The 19,163-nt window shown below is 44.0% G+C and overlaps 2 protein-coding genes across 2 annotated transcripts in view; one reads left to right on the forward strand and one right to left on the reverse strand.

Moving 5' to 3' along the window:
* Positions 1-8,957, forward strand: part of LOC126563129 (coatomer subunit zeta-1) — a 558,371-nt gene extending 549,414 nt beyond the window's left edge. The window contains exon 5 of the mRNA XM_050219752.1: positions 8,947-8,957. The gene's annotated coding sequence lies outside the window, so the exon portion shown is untranslated. The remainder of the gene's footprint in view (positions 1-8,946) is intronic.
* Positions 1-19,163, reverse strand: part of LOC126562623 (uncharacterized) — a 228,752-nt gene that overhangs the window by 58,722 nt on the left and 150,867 nt on the right. The window lies entirely within an intron of this gene.

The raw sequence follows: 19,163 nt of genomic DNA on the forward strand, positions 1-19,163 counted from the left end.
AACGTGCCGAACCGAAATGAATCATTTCTTCCGATACGGTTGTTTACGGTTCCTCTGTTTCGCAGACGATGATGCCGATTGTCGTATGTTTTTTTTTATGTCGCTTCCGTGTAACGCACAATCTTTCAGCAAAAGGGGGTTCTGCGCTTACTGCGCCTTCTGCTCCGTTGTGCTGATGTGCATCGCGGCGCTACTGAAAACATGACCGTTGATTGACAGTTTAACAGCAGCGCATCAACCCGCCCCAATCAGTGTTGAGAGCGACGGTAGTTGTAATAAATAACATTTTACTGCATGATGTGTCCAGCTGATTCCGGTGCGCGTCCCTGGTTTGCTCTGGCGTGTGTGTGTGTCCATCATCCCAACATCTCCCGAAAAAGGGGGAATAACAAAAACGGTCGCTTTTTGCGTACCGACGATCGTATGGATTTGGAGATGACTTTATCGTCGCAGTAAATCATTTACCTTTTAAACAGTGTAATTTATTGCCAAACTGGGACAGGTGAAAGACGCTAATGAGCTTAATGTGATCCTAAGCTGCTGAGATCGATTTTTTTCGGGTGAGATTGATGGTATGTAGTGCCAAAACTGAGATTGAGTAAAAACAAACTCTATTGTCAACACCATTGTGAAATTTTTGTGATATCCTAATGTCATTGTCTTTGGGGCGCGCATCAAACCGCGCATCAAACTTTCGACCAACTTCCCGCGACTGCGCTTGCGGTGAAAAGCGAGAGTTTGCACTTTCTTCCCGTCTGTATTTTTAAGCAACTTTGTCTTCATTTTTATACGCTAACATCACAACTTTGCTTTTTTGGGACTCCATCGTGCCACCATGGCCAGGTGTGAATCATATTTTCGGTGCAGATTTAATCTCAACCGTTACGACAAACAAAGGGGAAGCTTTTCACAACTCAATTGACAAGTTAGGTTGGGGTTCACGGTTTACTTTTTGGTGGAAATGAAAAGTGAAAGGAAAAACTCCACAGGCACTGGTAATGCAATTTATGTTGATTTTATGAAATAGTTTTTTCCTTGCCACCAATTAAGCAACGCATTGGATGGAGAGGAAAACGATTTTGAACATTTGATGTTAAGTTGTAAAGCTCTTCTTCGCTTTTACTTTGTGCCACTTCAATATTGTAATTTTGCAGCGTTTAGGATGAAATCGCACGCACTCCATAAATCTCCATAAATAAGCTTAATACATAATTGCATCGTTTTCACTTCATTAAAGAAAATCCATTTCAATTTTAAACCACCTTATCGTTATCCCTTCTTCAGGTGTTTTATTAATAATGCATATCATCCTAGAAGGATACACTTCACCAATGGAAGCTTCTTTAAAGCGTCTTAACACCTTCGAACAATTCGCTTGCCTTCGAACGAGCAAAGGGTTACAATCATTGTGGTCGGAACAGATGGTTGGGAGCATAAAAAAAAAAGATTATCCTTAACAACCGGGATAATTATCCTGTAGTCCAGGTTCTTGGTTTAATCTACAGCATACTCTCCCTTTTACATTCTTCCGTACTCTAGCGCCTAGCAGAATATCGTCTTCTACAGTATTTGCCACATTGGCGTGTGTCGGAATGTCCCCCCCAGTGTGTAAGGGTAAGTCACCTCTCGGGAAAACGCCATTTAAACGCGATTGCTTTGCCTGAAGTTCGCATGCAGCAGCAGCCATCAGCAGCAGCAGCATTGAAGACGGCCTCGGAACAATTATCCGAACATCCTTGGATTAATACCTCCTTCTTTGCCTTCTTCCCGGTATGTGACGCCAATGCTTTCCGGCGTATCTCGTCCTGATCACGTTCGTCTTGCTGCGTGACGCACACATACGGTTTCGCGAACGAGCGAATAATTTGCCAAAGTGGTTGTGAAGAGCTGGGAGGATAAACATCCTTTTTGTGCCGTTGTGGTCCCGGTCGAAGGAGAATGTTCGGAACGGTGCGGAAAAAAAGGTGGCGCGGGAACAGACAAATGATTTTGAAAACGTGCATGCATGCATATTTGTGGTTTGCTGCAACGGTGCCCTTTTTCATTCCCTGCCTTTTACTGCTGCAGCGAAATGCAACGTGTTGTTGGGCACAAATCAAGTGCACAATTTGTGCCGCTTTTCGGGAGCAATGTTACGTGGGGGAGGATGTGCAACGAAACGCGCCTTTTTGATAGAGATTGTGTGGTCTTTTTTGCGTGTGCTCCAATAAGCCAGGGGTGAGCAACTTGAAGTTATGGTGCTTTTTTGGCATTCAAGAATGTTGTGAAAATAACATTAATAATTGGAATTTTTTGTAACTTGTGGCTATCATTATAATGTTTATATTTTCAACGATCTTACCGGTGTCTTAAAAATGAGTATAATAATTCAGATAAGAAATTATAAGCAAAGGATGAAATAATATCATAAAAATCTAGCGAAAACTTTAAATTCTGGTGTTGCGAACGAAATTTTGTCGGCTCCTCGACGATGACCAATAAGCGAGCGAATTTAGCACACCCTTGGTTTCAATGTCCACTTTATTTGACCGTTTAACGCTTACGCTTGGGGCGGCCCGGTGGTGTAAGCGACATCGACGCCGGTCTTTAAACGGCAGGGCCGGGGTTCAAATCCCATCCGGACCGTCCCCCCGTAGTGAGGACTTGATTATCCAACTACGTGGTATCGGCAGTCTAGTAAGCCATTTCGATGGCCGGGGCATGACCTTAGAGGTCGTTAAGCCAAGAAGAAGAGAAGAACGCTTACGAAGAAATCTATCACGTGAACAATCAATCGGTAATCGGCATAGGGTTCCGAAAAAACGCGGTATCGCTTCTTGGCTTGGTTTTTAAATGAGTGCAAGTTCGCCCTTTGCATGCTCCTTTTATAACTTTCTTCTCCTGCCGCGGTGTGATGGCCGTTTCCTTACGTTCATTGCCATTTTTCTCCTATTTCCGAAGGTTTCTAAATAGTCTTTGAATTATTTTCTTGTACCATTTCAGAATTAATTCCCTGTAACGTCCTAACGTTACTTGCAGTGTTTTTTCAACTGACATATTTTTGTTTACTTCTGTGTCACGCGGTACGTCGGTACCGTTACTCTGTATCATCCGGTTTAATATTTGCTTCATGTATGGGAAGTGTCCAAAAATTTTAAATCAGTGTGGCACTTTGAACTTCGCGTCGACATGGCCTAGTCGCCAATCAGTTTCCAGGAAGCTTGGTCTAGGTCTGCAGTCCTCAATCCACGGCTGCATCCGATCACCGACAGGTTAGACTCAACTTGATCCAGCTAACGAGCTCGCTGTGCTCTTCTACGCCTCGTGCCGAACGGATTGCTGACGAGCATCTTCTTGGTGGGGCATGAGTCCGGCATCTGCACCATGTGCCCCAGGATATCAGCACCGCCAAACAGCACCTTCAACTACATACCCTTACTAATTCTTGCTCAACCTAGAAGCTTGGAAATAAATCAAAAAGATTTCGATGTTTGATATTAAATTTTTAATCTAATCTAACAGCAGCAACTTCATCCATCAAGTGCAAATAATAAATATTCATCCCTTCAAACATCACTTCAAAACATTTCCTCTATCGACAAATAAACATCACTTGCTTGATTGCCACTGCCTCTTTATCACTCAAAACCACACAAGTGTGTGGTAGTAATTTGATGGGCTTACAACTGCCTTCGCTTTCGGTCAGCTCTCTCGAACCATAGACGATACATTCTGAAATTGCATGTGCAAATATATTCATAGCCACTGGACATATCGGTCGTCCCGTCCTGGCACCGTTTGGTTGCTTTGCTTGACACCTTTTCACTGCCAACTAACCATTTCGCCTGTTTTCTTCGTCTACGACAGGAAACTGCTGACGATTGCTCTGCTCCGGAATGCATCCGAAGCTGAAGAGATATTTTGGATAGTGGTTTTGCAGATGCAGAAAATGGTCGAACATAAATGCATCTTTTCGCTTGCACAACACCGATATGACCTTTTGCGCCTTTCTTGCTGGGTGGAAATAGGAAAAGCTTGATCGCAAATTTCTGCCTACCGATATGGACGTTTTGAATAAATTTGTACCACACTTGGAAAGGCTTGGAATCACTTTTTCCAAGACGCATCTCCGTAGCTAACGCTTGAAAGCTATAAATGTAGTTGCAATAAAATAAAAATCAATATTTATGATTAGCTTATTTCACACTCGCTGTGATGGTCTCTGTTCAGTTAACTTATCCCTCGTTACGTGAGCAATTTACGGTGGCTGTTGTTACAGGAAACGATGTCGTCCTGCGCCTCATACACGTGGTCTTGGGCCGTCATTAATACAATTTTCCACGCTGTTCGGTAATGCCTTTTTGCAGCGTAGGAAGCGTATGTACGCAAATGATGCATTATTTATGACACGTGTAGCTTTTTGCTTCATCCTGAAAATAAACAACTCTCGTGGGTAGTAAAATCAAAGTTGTAATATGTTCTCCAATCAATTTCAACCTACATAGCTAAGCTTCTCCTTCCCGAACTGGTGAAACGAATGATATGAAGGTGAGTGTTTTTCGGAAGTGTTAAAAACGAAAGTTGCCCAACATGAATGGCGCCCATCTCTGGAAGGAAGCTCTTTTTTTGGATGAGTTAGTAGTAGTTTCAACGAGTTTTCCGCTCCTTTTTGTTGTTTGGCTAGAGTCCAAAACGCATTTAGTTGCCAGCCTGCCCACAACCGACAGGCTAACATCGTGGCTGATAAGTGCGCGGACAGAAGAATAATCATTCGCAGCAAACCAATTTCCATTTTCCAACACTTCATTCAATATGTTTACACGTCTAAACTTCATTCAAGCAGCCTTCCTCTGAACTAGCCTGTTCGTATAGGTGCGAATAGGTACATAGGAGCAATTGAACGATACCCTTCCGCCGTGGTTGTGTGGTATTTGAAAAGTGAATTGAAAGTGGTCACTTAAATTTGATATCCACATTCAGTTTGATGATTGAAGCTGTCGGATGGAGAACACATGCTATACGCTGAAGAGAAGTTTTTGAGTTTAGAGTTCGACTTGGTATGAAAAGGATGTTTGGATGTGGAACTTTATGTTAGTATTTCTCCTTTTTTGCTACCTTTTATGGTACAGATGCTTTCACTTTTATTCGCTTAGAGAGGTGCCGGCGGTGTCCAGGTGATATTGGTGAAGGTCTTCACGCAGGAACGTTCCGGATATGTGTTGATGTCTGATGTGATGAGGACTGATGATCCAACTAAGTGGTATCAACAAGTCTTTTACTACTGTGTCCGAAAAAGTAAGGTTACATTGGATGTAAAATTTCGCGCGCCATCCGTTTGTCAATATGTATGTTTTTGACAGTTCTGTCACGTTTCAAGTCACAGCATCAACCCGGCTAGGAGTGACAATTTGTTTTCGGAGCTGCGCCAAGTGTTTTTGTTCCATATTGACCATGCCCAAGTTTGTGGCGCGCGCATGTATCAAATTTTGTTTGCGCAATGAAATAAACGCTGCGGAAACATTGCGTATGTTACAAAAAGCCTTCGGGAAAGTCTCTATGTCGTAGAAAAATGTGTACAAATGGTGCAGTGATCACAAGAATGGCCGTGAAAAGGTTGAAGACAAGGACCGTCCGGGAGAGACCATCCACCTCGATCGACTATGTCGTCCAAATCAAGGATTTGGTGGTCAACAATCGTCGGTTGACCATACGAGACCTTTCGGAAAGTGTTGGGATTTCCAAAGCCTCGGTCAACACCATCCTGAAAGATGTTTTAGGGGTTGAAGCGGGTGAAGTCTCACCTGGTGCCGTCATTTTTAGGAAGTTTATCGCAACAACTGGCACCCATATTGTTTTTGTTTGGCACCCAAATTGTACTGATGCGAAGAAAACGGATGAGTTTGTTCTGCTGTTGAACTGCAAGGGCGGTACCAATGTTAGAGGCTACATCGACACCGTTCTTCGCACCAGTAATGCGGTTCCAATTCCTATCGGAACCGTTAGCTCGTAGTGAGGATTGACAATCGAACATTCCATAAGTCTTGTGAAGCAATTTGATGGTCGGCGTGGTTTGAGAAGTCGTTAATACTACTTGACATTGGCCATCAAATTTCGAACCGTTCGGTAGGGTCCTGACGTGTGAAGACCGGCGTCGCTGTTGCCTCTACCGCCGAGGACCGCCCTTAAAGTAGAACTATAAATTGAAACAATTTATAGAAGCCAAAAAGAAGAAAAAGAAGGAGTTATCAGTAAGTCTAGCACAGTATTAGGCTAGTAAGCGGGCCTGTATGATTCCAACTTCATGAGAGCTAAAGCAACTTAATGTATCAGACACTCTTATACGATTTATTAGGCGAAAGCAAAAAAATATCAAGGCACATGGCCCATTTCCACGGCTCCGTATGCAATTCGGTTGCTCTTCCTTCGTTGAAATGATAATAAAATATAAAACTGTCATAAAATCCATCCGCATGAGCGATGTAATTCAAAACCCGACAATCGTCTCCATCATAGCACCTTTCCCTATTTCACGGCACATACACATAGGGATTTCATGTTGGAGAGCAAAAACTCGACTAAAAGCAGTGAAATGAACACAATCCAGAACGAAACCACACCAGGCAAGGGACAACAACAATCAAAAGTCACTTCCGAGAGCGATTAAAGCAATTCACACTCCCGCCGTCTCTTTAGATCGTTCGCTTTCTTTCCTGCAGGATTTGCTTCTCTGCTTCGGGCCAGATAATGAAAGGATGACACACGAGTAGTTAGTAGATGGAGGACGCACCTCATTGCCGATTGACGAGCAAGACACGCGTCACAAGAACCTCGTCAGGAAGTCGAATAAATTTATTTGGAATACTAAAAACCTCATCCCTTGTCGCGTCGGTTTCCTTCAACCAGCGGAAAACGGGGTGTACGGATACAGGCCGAAGCGATGCGTATGGCTTGTCAGACCGCGCGCTCCGGATGAGTATTCTGATCGTGTATTTATCTTCCGTACGATTCTGTCGTACCAGCGGGGGAAGGGTTGGGTAGCACGGTTAAAGCCGGTTCTCGATTTCCATCCTTAAATAAGACAAGATGCAAAAAGGCCACATTGCGTACAGAGATCCACACGCAAAGACGTGTGCCGGGAGGGGGGAGGGGAAGGGGGGGGGGGGTGATGTATGCGCGTTTCGGGGTATAAGTATCGTACACGCATGGAATACGCAACGACGCGCACGTCATGCCGTGTAACGCAAGCGGAACAACCGAAACAACGCACGCAATCGGTGCTCTGCTTTATAGTTACAGCCGACAGTCGGAGGAGAAAAAAAAGACCATTCTCAGACCCGCCAGGGATAGTACATAAAGATCGATTCTCGTTCGGCATACTTATTGACAAAGATCGGCGGCAATACAGCACATTTCCTGTTTCGATTGTGCAAACAAATGTCAGTTGCGAGTTTTAGAAGAATGCCCCTGGGAGGAGCGTCACGAGGAAGAAAAATTAAGTCGTTAAGAATGATACTGGTAAACAAAGGGAATTAAATTTGAAACATACATCCACATCATTGCTTAACCAAAATTCCTATTGCGTTTCGTAACATCCCAACATCCACTTTAGAGGGAGGGAGGCGACACATCATCTCGTCGATAATCCATTGCTAAGCTGTTTAAATGAGCCGTCTCTTTGGGCGTTTCTGCAGCTAACAGCACTCGAGGAAAGAGGACCGCTGCGGAATTCAAATTCTGGCCCATGGAAAGTAAAGCTGGCTGGGAAGCTGGTGGTGTCGTAATTGCACATCTCATTACTTAAGATTTAATGCCTCTTTAAAGTGGCATCAACCGCTGCGAAAACGCTCTTAGAGCTACTGAGAAAAGAAAGGGGAGGACACAGCAGTCAACTCGGTTTGAAAGAGATTGTTCTTTGAGCCAACGATTCCATGCTTATTAAAGGGTCTTTTTTCATTTTGCTTCAAGCAAGTTTGGACTCAATTTGATCGATTTGTTGTATCTTCTTCAGATAACAAATTAACCGCTCTTTATTAAGTTCTCTTAGTCAATTTTTTAATTCAGCTTACTACTTGGTACTGCTTTTTTTATCCATCCCTTGGTGGTCGTGTTTTCCTGGATGATGGTTCGTTTATCCACCGTCGATCCCCTAGGAGCGATAATTATTACCACGATGTGCGTTTTAATCAAGCCACGCACACACACACACTAGCCCCGTTTCATGCACCATTTGTTGTTGTCTTGGGGTTTCTCTTTCGGCTGCAAAAAAGACATAGGAATGCATCGTCCCTTTTCTATAGCTCCAGCGAAACATAAAGCGCGGATAGGGAGAGCGCGTCAGACGCCTCATAGCAATCTCGCTTGTAGCATTAAATTTATAGCAAATGATTAATATAAATGCGAACAATTAATCTTCTCCCAAAACCATGGAACACACACACACAAGGCCTCGATGGTTGGTGCTTTCACCTCGCTCGGTTGCGCCCACTGGTATGGCGAAAGTGATTTGGTAGATTTTCGTTCATTTCGCGCTTGAAATTCATCTATTTGTTCGCTTAATCTTCCGAAATGAAACATTCCAGCAGTGCAATTGTTCCCCGTCTGCCTCGATTCTATTACTTTTAGCTCGATGTGCTTACTTAAGTCCACGAAGAACTAATCTTAGATGCACTTAATATCCACCCGCCCGCCAGCAAACCAATTTGTTTCAATCAAAGTTCCGTCGAGGCACCGCGCACACCATCAATCGTTACAATTAGTATTAGCGCCGGATTTTTCGACTTCCCATATGCCTCTTTCTCTTCGGGCGGGTTTTTTTTGAAAAAATTATGAGCTAAAAATAAAAGCCAAACAGCACGGCGAATCGCAACAGGAAGCGCATCGTAATGCACTGTTTCGCTTCAAACCGTACACACACACACACACACACGCACAGAGCGGCCATTAAATTATTCCATTTTAAGCCTTTCTCTATGGTGCATATGTTACAGTCTCTCTTCTTGATGGCTAGAAACAAATCAAACTAAAGTGCCGCTCGCTGCCGGGTGGAAAAACTAAAGCGGATGAATCATGCTTCCAGTAAAAATAGTTAATCCACGCCTTTTTCCCTCTTTCCATTTTTCCTTACGGACCATTGACACTTGAAAAGCGTTCTCTCGCAGGCATGATTCACGCGAGTGAAGCTGGTTGATAGATAGAAAATTGACTTTCGCATAGTAAAATGGGCAAAAAACAGGCTAAAAGCAATCAATGAAGAAATGATAAACGGAACAAAATAGTCTTTCAATGTGAGTTTTATCCATCTTATGGTTGATAAAAAAAATAGAATCTGTGAGAAATCTTGTTACAGCAACGGGAGAACATTTTAATGAAATAATGGCATCAAGCGAACGAACGTACGAAACAAATTTGAATCGTACCTTCAACAGTAAGATCGCTTGAAAAGGAAGAAAAATGGCACATTTCCCCACGGTGAAAGGTGTGCAAAAGCAACACAAAGAAAAAAGCAAGAACACAAATTTGTACCACAGATAATTGGTTTCCCCAGCCCGTTTAATATACCGGAAAATTCAATTATAACGGACCACACGGGTCTATGGTTGTGATGGTGCTACTAAACGGTTGTACTGGTTTCGTTTCGTTTTTTTTTTGCTTAAGCTTTATTCTTTCCAGGCCAGGGAGAATGGTTTCCTTGTGCGCCGAAAGGCACCCCAATTTAACAAGTGCAAATAAAATAATGCCCATTATTGGAAATCAACATTTTCACAAATAATTCATTTCCGTTTTGTGGCAATTTGAAAAGCAAAACAACGAATTTCTCTGTTTGTGCAACATGGGGGAGTCGGTGGAGGGGGGGGGGGGAGGAAGAAGGCGAAGCACAAAACCAACCCGTTTAATGATTTGCTTTAAATGTTTTCCCTGCTTTTTTTTCTTTTTTAGCCCCAAGAAAGAGGTGAAAGGTCGCACGTTTCGTTAATTATCCAATCTCAAAACGCCTAAAAGTATGCAGCACGATTCCCTAGAGTGTTGCTACGCGCCTGCATAAGGTCACGTCCTATTGACCCATTTTTCCGTTTTCCCCTATCAACAACAACACCGGACCCAGTGTGTGCCTGTGTTTTGCTCTTACCTTCTTGTTCGACAAGACGCTAAACACACATACACATCCTTTTTTTTCTATCTGCAGAAGGAAAGCGAACGCCGAGGATAAAGCAGCAGCACACACAAACAACTGTTACTTTCATTGAAAAGCGCGCTGCTGCACCAAATGCTCTAGCCACTTGAAACGTGGTGTGCTTTTTTATGGTAAAAACACACACACACACACACTGCAGAAAAAAGCTGAGCCTGCACCACCGAAACAGAAGTAGAACGATGATAGTGCTCCTTTGCACTCTGTGTGTGCAAGGCCCTTTCTTTATTCGCCTATTTCTTGCGAGGTTGCGGGCCCACGGGCGACCTACTGCACACACACACACACACACAACGTTTCAAGAATCGCATCTTGAAGAAGCACTGTAGTTTATGGGGGCCATCATGCATACAAGAGAGTGAAGTTTTGCTTAGCCTAAAGGCCACAGAACAAGTAAAAAAAATCTCCTCCCCTGAGTGTCACTATACTCGAAGCTTACACAGATCGTCGTTTTGCATTCCGGAACAATATGGAGCCTCACCCTAAATGGAATGGAAAGCTTTTGTGGGATCAAAAAATAGAAAAGGAAGGGTGTAATATCTTCACCACCGTCGTGCTAAGATTCTGTTTTCGAGCAGCACTTACTTGCTCTTGCCGGTGCTGTTTGGGGAGCAAAGCGCTGTTGACCTTACATTTATTGTAAGTAATTAATATTCATTTCTTTGAAATCAAGAGGTCTACGCCCCGATTCACCAGAAATATGCTGCACACAGTGATGGGGAAAGGTTGCAAAACTCTCCGTTTCGGAATGGCTGTGACATACATTTCATACCTCCTTGGTTCACAGTTCAGAAGAATAGAACATTACGGGCTGCAGGGTACACTAACCCGTGCGAGACCGTGTGCTCGAGAGAAAGCGACACACAAAAACCACCTTTCAAGGACATAAAAACAATGGCCATGTTCTATGTGCAGTCATTTGCACGTACCCGATGGGAGGACCAATCACATGTTGATGACATTACAGCACTGACAGAGGGCCGTAGGTCATGGACGGTAGATGAAAGCTTTTTGAGCATTAAAAACATTATTGTAAGCTTTACTTTAAAGTACACAGTTGATATTAATGATAAAGAAGATAGCAAAATGCTGTTCATTTATGCTCCACAAAGGACGTTGTATTATTGCTGGGTTAGATTTGGATAACTTTAAAAAAACCCCCAAGGGCCAGCGTGATAGCAGGACACATATCTTTTGGGATTCATCAAGAATTCTACATTATCTCCTTGGCTTTACGACCGTCTAGACCACGGCGGCCCATCAAGTGGCTATCGAGATTTGCTGATACCACGTAATTGGATAGTTGGCAGTTCTCAATACGGAGAAAAATCTGGATAGAATTTGAACATCGGTTCTGTCGTGTAATGCCTCTACCTCTGGAACACCCTTTATGTGCATGCCTACTACCTAATAATATTTAACATCCACAAGTAAGATCTCTGAATGTCCGAAATTAAGATCTGTCTTTGTGAAAATTCCTTCATTTTCAAGACAAGTTATCCAATAACCAATAACTGCTCTTTAACTTCAGATCACATCTAATTTCGCTATTTGAGATGCAATGTTCCATCAAAGAGTCTAGCTCGAAAGAATTATTTGATTTCCTAAAATGATCCAAGTTCTTGTAAAATTTTTGGGCGCAATTTATTTCCTTTCATTCTATGAACCTATTCACACTATTTCAGAGCACATACCGTAAACCAGGTCAACTGCACAAATAAACGTCAACGCAACAAGAAACTTCAAAAAGCAACTGCTCTTCCACCCTAAAAAAGGTCTATTTTTTCGCCCAAAACAAGTACCCACTCAAGTAGTGGAATTTTTTGACGAATTCTCATGCAGTGCACCGTAACCGAGCCCCTACACCAAATCAAAGCCAGATCACCATCAGTCCCACACCGGCTCCCGTGCAGCAAACACACAAAGTGGTGTCTTCACGAAAAATCCCTACCAGAAATCCCATTAGCTTCTGGGCTCTATGTACAGGGTTCTCCTGCCATCACCCGAGTGTTCAATGACCCACGGGGTGATCATGCTACACACACTGTGTTGCTCTTACCGTTGGCCTTTCTCACTCTCGTTCTGCCCACCGGAAGCAATTCTACCTTACAGCGCTAGAGCTCCGTTACAAAACCAACGATAATGTGTCGGGAACGAAACAAAAATAAAAAAAACCTAACTCGAGCAGCTAGAAATAAAGATGCCGCACGGCAACTTCATTAGAAACGGTCCGATGCGTTCGCTGGCGGCCTTCTCTGCCGCCGTAGCGGCGGAAGTTCGGTCGGTCACTGCGGGGTCACACTTGTAACCGGATCCGGACAACTGTCGAGACCCACAGGCAGCTTTCTGCCGTTGTGGACGTCGTTGACCTCTTCCTCCAATTGCGTTACGCCCATATTCCCCCATTCCCAAATGGAAGTGAATTAAAGCTGAGCCAATTTGACGCGGGGGGAAAAAAAGGTCTCACCACCTTTGGTAGAATCGAAAGCTTGTGGGAGGAAGACACCCAGAACTTGGGAGGCGCTCTCTTGCCCGAAATGCCCTTTGAATGAAGCGCTCTTGGGTATTGTGGATGTGAAGTTTTGGGGTTGGAGCGACCTACGGAGAAGAGCCCTTTCGGTGTCTGATTTCAGGTAAGTTGTAGCTCCGTACGATTGACTCCACTACAATTATATTGCTTAATTGTTCCGAGTACCTTCCGTAGTACGAGTAAAACTGTTGCTCGAGAAGTACGACATTAAGGCAAAAAAAAAATGACAATTTACAACTCCGAAAATGGAATCTATTGATCGCGTCCGCGGTACAACACTGTCCAGTCATCGGAAGAAAAACCTGCTACAAACATCGTTTACCCTTCACCGTCTCTCTCTCTCGCGTCGACGGGAGACGACTTCTGTATGACCTTTTTCATGCTCCGGTCCGGTTATGTTATTTTTTGTTTCTGTGCTGCGGGTTGCGGGATGAAGCAAACGAACACACCGACTCATCTGAGCACGAATGTTAAGATGGGACCGGTTTTTCTTTTTCGATGTCAAGTGTTGCAAGCAGGAAAGGATGGGGCAACCCCACAACTCGTTCAGAGGTTCGGTGATTTGCCACCAAGCTCGCACGTCTTCGGCCAAGACACATCATCGAACAGGTACACTATGATGGTCAATTAGACTAGTAATAGGCCACAAATGGCGGACAGATAACGGGATACGGCTGTGGAAACTTACCATACCGATTGGAAGATTGGGGAAGGGAAAGGGTTCATGTTGCCGGGCAACGACCACACGCGCAATAAGAATGCTAACTTTAAGCCTGGTCGATCGATCGAACCCCGGTGTACGAGTCTTTATGCAAAAGAAATAGGCTCTCTTGCCTACGGATGCCGAATTGATTTTTTCATCGCATTTTCCGATGACTCTGGGGTTCGGTTCGGGGCCAGTAACGGGGTAAAACTCGCACAAAACATCCCCCCGATAGTCTTCGATCGATCTTCGACCCAAAAAAAAAAAAAAATAAAACGCTGCTCCCGGTACAGAGAGAAGTCCGACCGAAGAGAGCTTTCATAAGAAAGTTCCAAAGAAAACAGTTGGGATTTCGACGTCAGGGCGATGCTATATGCACCGGGCACGTTTGGGATAAGGCAGCGAAAACGAGAGCTTGGCAGAGCAAAAACAAGGCCAACAATAATTAAATTATGCATGCTGGGGGGTGCTTATCCGGTTTTTCTTTCTTCGTGCTGGCGGGTTACACCAGCGAAAAGCGGCCATCTTAACGCGTTTACAGCACATCAAACGTGAAAAGCGACAGACGAGAATCGTGTTATTGAATTTTTGCAGACTGATTTTTATCATTTTGATTTCTGTGTTCGTTGTCTCGTAATCGGATAATTCGCGGCAGGAACGAATAGGAAGGGCAACTGAAGGTGTTGGAAAATTGCATTACATTTTACAAAACACATTGCTTGTATTAATTTGTTTGAAGGACGGGTGCAGATCTGGCTTGGATCGATTAGAATTGTGACATTTAGCATCTGTTGGTGTTGTGCCGTGGGTTTGATTGGATTAAAAGTTAAGCTAAGAAACGAATGTAGTAAAATCTACAACTAGATTACTTAAATATCTTGAAATTATTATTAATTAAACAAATTTAATACATTACACCCTCACATAGAAACCGCCACTAAAACCTATAACTCTTCTAGTTACAAGCAAACCAAACAGCTTAAATTCATGCCAGCCAGATGGAAACAGCATCAACGAAAGCTGTTTCCATCTGGCTTGGACGAACGCACAGATCTAGCTTCCAAAAATATAATTCTCGCGAAACATTGTTATTAACCACAAGCTACAAAGATGGATTATGGCATTCGCCGGAACAATATTATAAAATGCTAAATAACACCCACCCACTCGTGCACGCTGAAGTTGCAATCCATTTTCCCATCCATATTTATTTTGTCCAACACCCGTTTTTCTCCCCCATCACACACTCCATCATATGGCTCCATCGGCGGCTGTGGGCAGTTGCAGCGTGCAACTCTTCTCAACCGGCTCACTGTGCAAAATATCAAGTCTGCGCACGAATCACCGAACGCAATTGGCACGAACACGCATTGCGTACACACTCACACATACACTGTTGGATGCGTTTGCCGGCTACCACCACGGATCGATTCTTCGGGAGTGAGAAACACAAACGGAACCCCAAAACAAATCGCGCTAAAAAAGCGCGACATCAACACGCGCAAACCAATACGTCGTGCCATGCCATTTCCAAGTGCACTCAACGGAAAAGGAAGCCGAAAATGAATAATGCATGTTTTATGCTGTTAGCCACAAACACACAGAAACGCAAGCACATAGGAACTTGCGTTTTGTGGGTTCCCGATAGATTTTCCCTAACTGATTTCGGTGAATTGAATGATCCCAACGGCGGACGAATCCCCCATGTTTGGAAAGACTGGATTTTTATGCATTAAATAGTCGGTGGTAGTTGAAAAGCATAAAATGCACACAAACACACACGTACAAAGTTGCATTAATTTTTGATCATGGGGCCTGGGCCGGCCGGCTGGCGGTGTTGATGCCAGACGACACTCGCGCGAGGTGGAAATAAAATCCAGACAATTGTGGTTACTTGCAAACTCTCGTGTCCCTTGCCGGATGCCACAAAAGAATTGAGGTGTTTGTAGGTGGGTGAATGTTAAGTACAGTTTTTGGTGAACAGTTGTAACCATGACAGTTGTAGTAAATCATTTGCTGTTTAAAATCCGTAAAAGTGATAATTTTAGCATCAATTACCAGCAACCACGAAGGGAGAATGAATGCGTTCATAGCTTAAGAGGGTCCTCTTTGTTTGTAGCATAATGTTTTGAGAGACACTTAGCACATCCGCGTCTGGGAGAGTTTAATGTCTTTATTTAACAAACGAGAGAGAGAGAGAGAGAGAGAGAGGGAGAGAGAGAGAGAGAGAGAGAGAGAGAGAGAGAGACATTGCTGTAACTTGATTACAATCAAGCATTAAACTCTTTTAGTTGAAGTACGTCATTAATTATATTTTGGACAAATTCTGGATTCTGGAGCCGATAACTAACTTACGTTGAAATTTAATACCCGCAGAACACTAACGAGAGTCAATGAACATCAAACCCATACGACGAACTCTAACGATAGACACTAAAAGCGTTGCTACTGGTAAATTAAATTAACCCACGTCAAAAAATTATCTACACCCCCCAACGGACTTAATCCTATTCCTCTCACCTCTCAAAGCGCAGCAAAAACTGAACGAGGACAAACGGACGAGCGCGTTGGCGTTTGAATGGTTTTTGAAAACGGAATTTTGAGCAACAAAGTGGCTAACGAACCGTGTCCCGCGCTCGGTGCCGGTGTGCATCCGATAAATCACGGGACCGAATGCTGCACACGTCCTACCCATTTAATCGATACGTAAATTGAATCAAAAGCTGCTGTGTACTCGTCGTCGTATCTCCCCATAGAGTCCCGGAATACTCGTTTCCTACACCTAGACAAGAAGGCACAGACATTTCGCTCTCCAAGGAACGTGTTCCCCGGTGCAATGCCATGGGACTATAGAGAGACACAGCGCAACCTTGGAGGACACCCTGAGCGTATGACATTTACTCCGAACTTTGGACGACACATCCCACAGATGCAAGTCGGTCTCATGGGACCTACGCAGCAAACATTCATTCCCTTTTATGTTGTGATCCGCAGCACTGCAGCACAGTCCGCATCGCGCGTTACATCTTCGTACTGATACGGAGCGAGTTTAAGCTGTCAAAAGTTCGGGACTTTCGGGAGGCCGCCTCGGTACACCGCAACCTGTCAGAAAAGTGAAGATTTATTTATAGGCCCCTATTTTCGAAACATCGTGGGAGACATTTTTCGAGATGCATCGCTCGGAATTGAGTAAAAAAAAAGGTGGATTCCGCGGGGTTTTTCTCATTAGTTGAAGGCTTACTATCCAGCAAAACTTGCTTTGATGATCAAGCGAAGAAAGGCATAATCAGAACCAGCTACTGACGAATTTAATGAGCGCTCAAGAATAAGAAACACCTTCCCAAACCAAGAAACCACCATAATCATGACATGGAGCATGAAAACAGCATCATACACGGTGCTACTGCTATGCCGGTTGTGCGATAACGGAGCATACACAGCATGACGTAAGCGTGTGGTGTAGTGCTTTCATGAATGAATCATTCAAATAGTGAAACATGGACAACCCGCACACCATTTCACGGAGGCAAACGGTCTCCGGTTGAACCCAATTCGGCGAAAGGTTTGTCCATAATTGAGAAGCCTTGTTTGTCCTTGATAAAGAGCGCCGGGCAGCAAGGACAGCAAGTCATTGCCACTGCGAAGATTGCAAGGTGACAGAGCAATTGCTTGCTTTCGGGGGTAGTGAGAAAACGATGTATGGAGGGAAGAAAACATATGGATGAGAATAGAACGAAATGTTGTGAAAGTCGCATAAACAAGTCTATTAATAGACAAAAAGTGTAATAAAGTAGAAGTATTATAAGAACATGGGATATAAAACTCTTCATATGAATAAATAAAATAAGTATGAAATAGCTCAACAATAATCATGAAAAAGTTTTTGGAAGAAAAAACATTGAGTTCTTTATAGAAAGAATGAAAAGTAAAATAAAAAAAGAGCACAAATAGCGACATGGAAATGAAAGTTACGTACAACAACGTCAGTATGCCTTTAAAAAGCAACCAAAACCGAAAGCAAACCCGGCTTCATGTAAAACGCGGATAATCTATGTCCAAATTTGTTGTTTTCCGCATGCCACACACAAGTCCAACGAAAACATTTACCGACGGTGCTGAAAAGCTTCCGTAAAGTAGGTATCGAAAAGTCCTCTCGACCGCAATTAATCTCTCCTTTGTGTGCGCTCACAATCTGCTCTCTATTCTCGTGCTGGTGGTGCCTGTACGGTATGGTTCGAAGATTCGGTACATCAACCAAACACGCGCCTTATAAGGCTGACAATCCAATCCTCCTTTTTGGACCAACCAATATCCACACCTCCTAAAGGAGCCTTTCAAACACGGTAGCATGTGCAACGTGCGCACCCAGCCGTCTTGGGAAAGCGTGCCACTAGGCAAAAAGGGCCACACCATCATAGGCTACCAAGCAGGCCAGCGGAAGAAGAGCCCGTAGGAATAGTTCGTCTCACCCAGGTCCAAGATGAAACGGTTACGCGGAATCCAAAGCATCACGACTTGTTGGCGCCACCACGATGTTCTCCGCTTCACGCAATCGGAAGGGGAAAGGAGGATTTTACACATTCCACACTTCACCCCATGGATGGCGTGCATTATATCGCATGATGAACTTCTCTGCCCCCGGTTGGTCCACTTCACTTCGCGGAGAAGTACATATCGCACACCAAGGGAGACGAGGGAAAAACGCGCATTTCCTCGTGCATTGGAAAATGAACATTTTACTCCAAGCACTGGAGGTACGTAGGGTAGGGTGAGGGTAGGTGCTGCCGCCTGCGGTAGGTTCCAATTTTGTTGGCGGCCGTCTGGCGTCCACCGACCTTACGGGGTGGTGGATGTCGGTCGGCCGTAAAAGAGATCTCCTTCATTTAACTTTAAAAGCTTTTCGCTCACTCTCTTCAGAGTCGCTTTCCAGCGTCACCCAGAGAGTACACGCCAAGAGGACTTTGTGAAACCGTGTTTCTGCATCTTTGGCAGACACCGGGCACAGTGGACGGATACCAAACAACGACACATGCCGTTTGCGCTATGGATAGCAATAGCCGGGAGGACACGATTCGCTGATTATAATTCCATTATCTTGAAATTGTGCTTTCGCTTCGTGTTCAGCCCGCCGATGAGATTTTCGCCGGCTCACTGACTTCTACTTTTCAGCCATTTTTGCCAAAGTATGAAGGAATTTCGTTCCACTTCTTGGCTTGCACTAGTATTGGGAGAAAAAATATGCGAAAAATTGGAAAAACAGGACACGAAGGAAATAAAAAAAATGCCGCCGGTTGAGGTTTTTACTTTATTGATGGTACATCGGCAGTCAGGTTCGTGCCAGTGGTTATCAACGAACGGTTATAGCGGGTCCTTAGAGAGTTCAGACGCGAGTATCCTGCCTTGTATGCAAGCTGCAGTTCATGGTTGCTCTTGTTCTGGCGACAGAATGCCCGTGTTTCGCATTATAGCACCATAACCTCCAGAGAGGTGTAAGACCATTGAACAAGAACAGTTATGAAGACTTTCACTCTTTTGTGTCCCGCATTCTTGGTCTAGCTTTTTTTTTGTTTTACAATAAAACTACCAGTGCAGAGATAGGGAGCAACAAGAATACAACAAACCCTTTAGGCAAGCTCCTAATCCTCGCAGGAATCGCGTTTAGTGGGTACATTGTCCTACTAACACCGAAAAGGACGCCGTCCCGTCACGCAAACCACCTCCGCGCCAGCCGGAGGTTGATATCTTTCGCTCACACTACGAGA

This window comes from Anopheles maculipalpis, chromosome 3RL, assembly GCF_943734695.1.
Source record: "Anopheles maculipalpis chromosome 3RL, idAnoMacuDA_375_x, whole genome shotgun sequence".
NCBI lineage: Eukaryota > Metazoa > Arthropoda > Insecta > Diptera > Culicidae > Anopheles > Anopheles maculipalpis.